Source organism: Rhipicephalus microplus, chromosome X (assembly GCF_043290135.1).
Source record: "Rhipicephalus microplus isolate Deutch F79 chromosome X, USDA_Rmic, whole genome shotgun sequence".
Lineage (NCBI taxonomy): Eukaryota > Metazoa > Arthropoda > Arachnida > Ixodida > Ixodidae > Rhipicephalus > Rhipicephalus microplus.
The window spans coordinates 168,362,579-168,367,738 of NC_134710.1; the positions used below are offsets into that span (position 1 = coordinate 168,362,579).

A 5,160-nucleotide genomic window follows, 5' to 3' on the forward strand; every position below is an offset into this window, starting at 1 on the left:
AGCCTTCGGCGCAGCCTCAAGTGGATTCGATCGCCGACATTGTGCGAGAAGAAGCTCGGCAATCGCTTCGAATTCCCCAAGCACCGCTGCCCGAGCCGGAAGCTATGAGCTACGCCGCGGCAGTGCGCCACAACGCTCCTCTCCGTACATGCCAAAACGCCGCCCCATCGCACTTCATTCGACAGACGCCACCGCCCCTCCCTCACCGACGTCATACCATTCGCCAGTGGCCCAGCGCAGTGCGCCGAGGAAGACTGACGTCTTGTGCACCCCTGAGCACCGCCCGCTCTGCTACCACTGCGGCGAGGCCGGCCACACATACCGCCGTTGCCAGTACCGACAGATGGGACTGCGTGGCTTCGCCGTCAATGCACCCCTTCCACAGCCAGGAGAACGGCCACGTGACATCGCCGACTACCTGACAGGAACTCAGTGGACACCACGAAACTCTTCGCGTTCGCCGTCACCCAGCCACCGTGCGTCAGCGCACCACCGGCAGTACTCTGGCCCAACACGGGGCCGGTCTCTTAGCCCGTATCCAGGAAACTAAGGGCAGCAACCGATGGAGGTGCGGTTGCTGTGCGACGAACTACCGAAGATCCTCCGACGACGACGCCGCCACGACGGAGCTTTCCGAACACAACGCCAACCAGGCAAGCTCTGACGGCGAAACCTCACTTACCGAAGGTGACCTGACGACGCAACATGGAAGCAGCGGAATAAGCCGACGCAGCCGTGACCCGACGCCACGCCCTAACTGTAATGCGAGACGGCGAACTAGCGACCTCGACGTTCTTATCGACGGCCACAGTGTGACCGCTCTCGTCGATACTGGAGCCGACTACTCCGTCATCAGTGGGTCATTCGCCGCGAAGTTAAAGAAAGTTAGGACAGCTTGGGAAGGCCCTGAAATTCGCACAGCCAGAGGTCATCTCGTAACGCCTGCAGGAATGTGTACAGCGAGGGTCACCATTAACGGCCGTATTTATCCTACAGACTTCGTAGTCCTACAGTGTTGCTCGAGAGATGTCATCCTTGGCATGGACTTCTTATGCCTCCATGGTGCTGTCATCAACCTAAAAACGAAGTCGATAACGTTATCCACAGAAGAAGCACTACTGCCGCGCACGCCATCAGGAAACCATGCCTTGAATGTGCTGGAAGAACAAGTCACCATTCCGCCTCGCTCAAGCGTCATTATTTCAGTCGGCGCTCCTAAATCACCTGACTTGGAAGGCGTCGTTGAAGGCAGTTAGCATCTGTTGGTAACCCGAGATATTTGCGTCGCAAGAGGAATTGCAGAGCTGCAGGGAGGCAAAGCAACGGTTATGCTCACGAATTTCAGCAATGAGTACAAACATAGGAACAAAGGAACAACGGTCGCATACATCGAAGAAATTGTCGAAGCCACCAGTGCTTTCGCCCTCGCCGATTCTGCGGAACCTGCTCGGAGGAACCAAGCCCCTCCCATAGCTTTCGATGTCAATCCCAGACTTCCGAACCATAAGCAAGAACAGCTCAAGGCCCTGCAATACGAAGGTTGCTTTTCGTCGTCATCAAAAATTCGGCAGACCCCAATCACGAAACATCGCATCATAACCGAAGAAAATGCCTGACCACTCCGTTAGAGTCCGTACAGGGTATCGACGCGAGAACGTGAGACCATGAAGAGACAAGTTGATGAAATGCTGTGGGATGACATTATCCAGCCGTCCAAGAGTCCATGGGCATCCCCCGTGGTGTTAGTGAAGAAAAAGTATGGGACCCTACGTTTCTGCGTCGATTATCGCCACCTGAACAATATCACAAGGAAGGACGTGTATTCTCTCCCACGAATAGACGATGCACTTGATCGGCTCCATAACACCAAGTACTTTACGTCAACGGACCTCAAGACTGGCTATTGGCAAATCGAAGTCGACGAAAGAGACCGAGAGAAGATGGCGTTTATAACACCGGACGGCCTCTTCGAGTTTAAGGTGATGCCCTTTGGTTTTTGCTCAGCGCCTGCAACTTTTCAACGCGTTATGGATAGAGTACTGGCAGGATTGAAATGGCAGACTTGCCTTGTGTACTTGGACGACGTCGTCGTGTTTTCCTCGAGTTTCGACGAGCATCTTCGGCTCCTTGAAGCTGTACTTCAAGCCATCTAGACGTCCGGACTCACACTGAAGCCAGAAAAGTGCAGATTTGCGTACGAGGAGCTCTTGTTTCTGGGGCACGTTATTAGCAAGTCGGGAGTTCGTCCCAATCCACGGAAAACAGCCGCCATCGCCGACTTCCCGCCGCCCACTGACAAGAAGGCGATGCGCCGATTCCTGGTCCTGTGCGCCTATTATAGGCGGTTCGTGAAAAACTTCGCCCGCATCGCCGATCCTCTCACTAACCTTACCAAGGCCGACATGAAGTTCAAGTGGGAAACGCCGCAGGAACACGCTTTCCAGGAGCTTAAACATCACCTCCAGAGGCCTCCGTTACTGGCCCATTTCCACGAATTCGCCGAGACAGAAATACACACTGATGCAAGCAGTGTAGGTCTTGGCGCCGTTCTTGTGCAGAGGGCTGACGGACTTGAAAGGGTTATTAGTTACGCCAGCCGATCGCTATCCAAAGCAGAAGCCAATTATTCCACAACAGAAAAGGAGTGCCTCGCCATCATCTGGGCTACGTCGAAATTTCGCCCCTACTTCTATGGCAGGCCCTTCAAAGTTGTGAGCGACCACCACGCCTTGTGTTGGCTAGCCACCTTGAAGGACCCTTCAGGTCGCCTCGCACGATGGAGCCTGAGACTTCAAGAATATGACATTACCGTCGTTTACAAGTCCGGCAAGAAACACTACGACGCCGACTGTCTCTCTCGTGCGCCTGTCGACGAACCACCATCCGACGACCCGGATGACGACTACTTCTTGGGAACAATAACTACCGACGACTTCGCTAAACGACAGCGAGCCGATCCGGAACTTAAGGCCCTAATAGAATACCTCGAAGGCAGGACCGCCGAAGTCCCGAAGGTATTGAAACACGCACTTGCGTCGTTCTTCCTGCGAAACGGTCTTTTCCAAAGAAAAACTTTTTACTTCTTCGAGCCAATTAAGTACCTCCTTGTGGTGCCTTCAGATCTGTGACCAGAACTCCTGCAGGCCCTGCACGACGATCCGACAGCAGGGCACCTCGGTGTTTCTCGCACGCTCGCGAGGATACAAGAAAGGTACTGTTGGCCACGTCTTACCACCAACGTCACTCGTTATGAGAGGACATGCCGGGACTGTCAGCGACGCAAGACACGACCGACAAGGCCAGCGGGACTTTTGCAGCCACTTCGCCGACCTTTCCAGCAGATTGGTATGGACCTACTGGGGCCGTTCTTGACGTCAGCTTTCGGAAACAAATGGATCGTGGTAGCTACCGACTACCTCGCCCGCTACGCCGAGACAAAAGCCCTGCCAAAAGGCAGTGCATCCGAGGTAGCTAAGTTCTTCGTCGAAAATATCGTCTTACGTCACCGGCCCCGGAGGTCCTTATCACTGACAGAGGAACGGCATTTACTTCCGACTTAACTCAAGCGATCTTGGCATACAGCCAGACAAACCACCGCCGGACGACAGCGTACCACCCAGAGACCAATGGCCTCACCGAGCGGCTTAACAAGACGATCACCGACATGCTGGCAATGTACGTCGATGTCGAACACAAGACGTGGGACGCCATTCTTCCGTACGTGACCTTCGCATACAACATGGCGGTGCAGGAGACGACGCAGATATCTCCATACAAATTGGTCTACGGAAGGAGCCCGGCAACGACGCTCGATGCCATGTTACCCAACGTCACCGACGATGAAAACCTCGATGTGAGTGAGTACCTGCAACGCGCCGAAGAAGCCCGACAACTCGTGCGTCTCCGTATCAAAAATCAACAGACGACCGACAGCCGCCGTTACAATCTTCGACGACGCTTCGTGGAATACCAGCCCGGTGAACGTGTTTGGGTGTGGACGCCGATACGCCGATACGCCGACGTGGACTAAGTGAAAAGCTTCTGCGACGGTACTTCGGACCGTACAGGGTGGTTCGACGTCTCGGCCCACTTGATTACGAGGTTGTCTCCGACGGCATCACGAACTCTCAACGACGCCGATCGCGACTTGAAGTCGTCTATGTCGCGCGCCTCAAGCCGTTTCATGCGCGTTGACAAACTGAAACAGTGTTTTTTATATTATTATTGTATCGTATTTTATTCATTGTACTTTCTTGCATTATTGTTGTACCATCTTCTTTAATTAAAGCATCGGGACGATGCCTTTTTCAGAGGGGGGCAATGCCATGTTCCATTTTCCAAGTTTTGTTATCGTCCTAAAACACTACACCATTCTCAGCGCACACCGCGCCTGCAGTTTTCGAGAAGCTTCCAGACTGTAGTAGATCATTTCGATAAGATCACGCCTACTCTGCGAACAGTACAGATTATTCCGGAACCTACACCACCGCCAGCGATAACGCTGGAACATTCGACAGCAAGAGTATAGATTCCGACGCGCTTCGCCGCTTGTCAGTGGTTGATCGACAGCCGAAGCTCTGTTCGCCGCTATCAGTCCAAGACTGCTACTGTAATCGGATTTTCCGTTTACCGGGCACAGGTTCGCCCAAATAAACAGTTAAATTCCAACACAAAGTCTCCTGTCTTCGGCCACGTCACGACCCCGTGACAATAGATATAAGGGAAAATAGTGTATACCTAAGGGCTCGTTTTTCCGTGTTTTCACACTATAATAATGAGATCTAACACAAAATAATGCCACGGAATGTATAGGGGAAGTTATTAGACCAATGATAATGTAAATGTGAAGAAAGAAAAGTGGGCGAAAACATAACTTGCCGTGAGCAGGAACCGAACCTGCGACCTTCGAATAGCGCATTCGATGCTCTACCACTGAGCTACCACGGCGACTATTCCCCCGGCCACTTTATTGGGTTTATGTGTGAATTTAAACGTAGGATGGATATATTGATATGGCTGTACGGTTAGATCGGGTGGTGGCTAACACCACCAAGCCGTATATTAGTGAACCGAAAACTAGATTAATTTTTTCCCTTTAAATCGTGATGTTGAGGACTGGTACTTTGCAGTGAAGGGTTTAACTTTCACTCTTGGTTTGAA

General features: G+C 52.5%; 1 non-coding gene across 1 annotated transcript; it reads right to left on the minus strand.

Moving 5' to 3' along the window:
• Nucleotides 1–4,875: 4,875 nt before the first annotated feature.
• On the minus strand, nucleotides 4,876–4,947 carry TRNAA-CGC (transfer RNA alanine (anticodon CGC)). The gene has a single exon. It is a non-coding gene; the product is annotated as a tRNA-Ala (tRNA).
• Nucleotides 4,948–5,160: the final 213 nt, after the last annotated feature.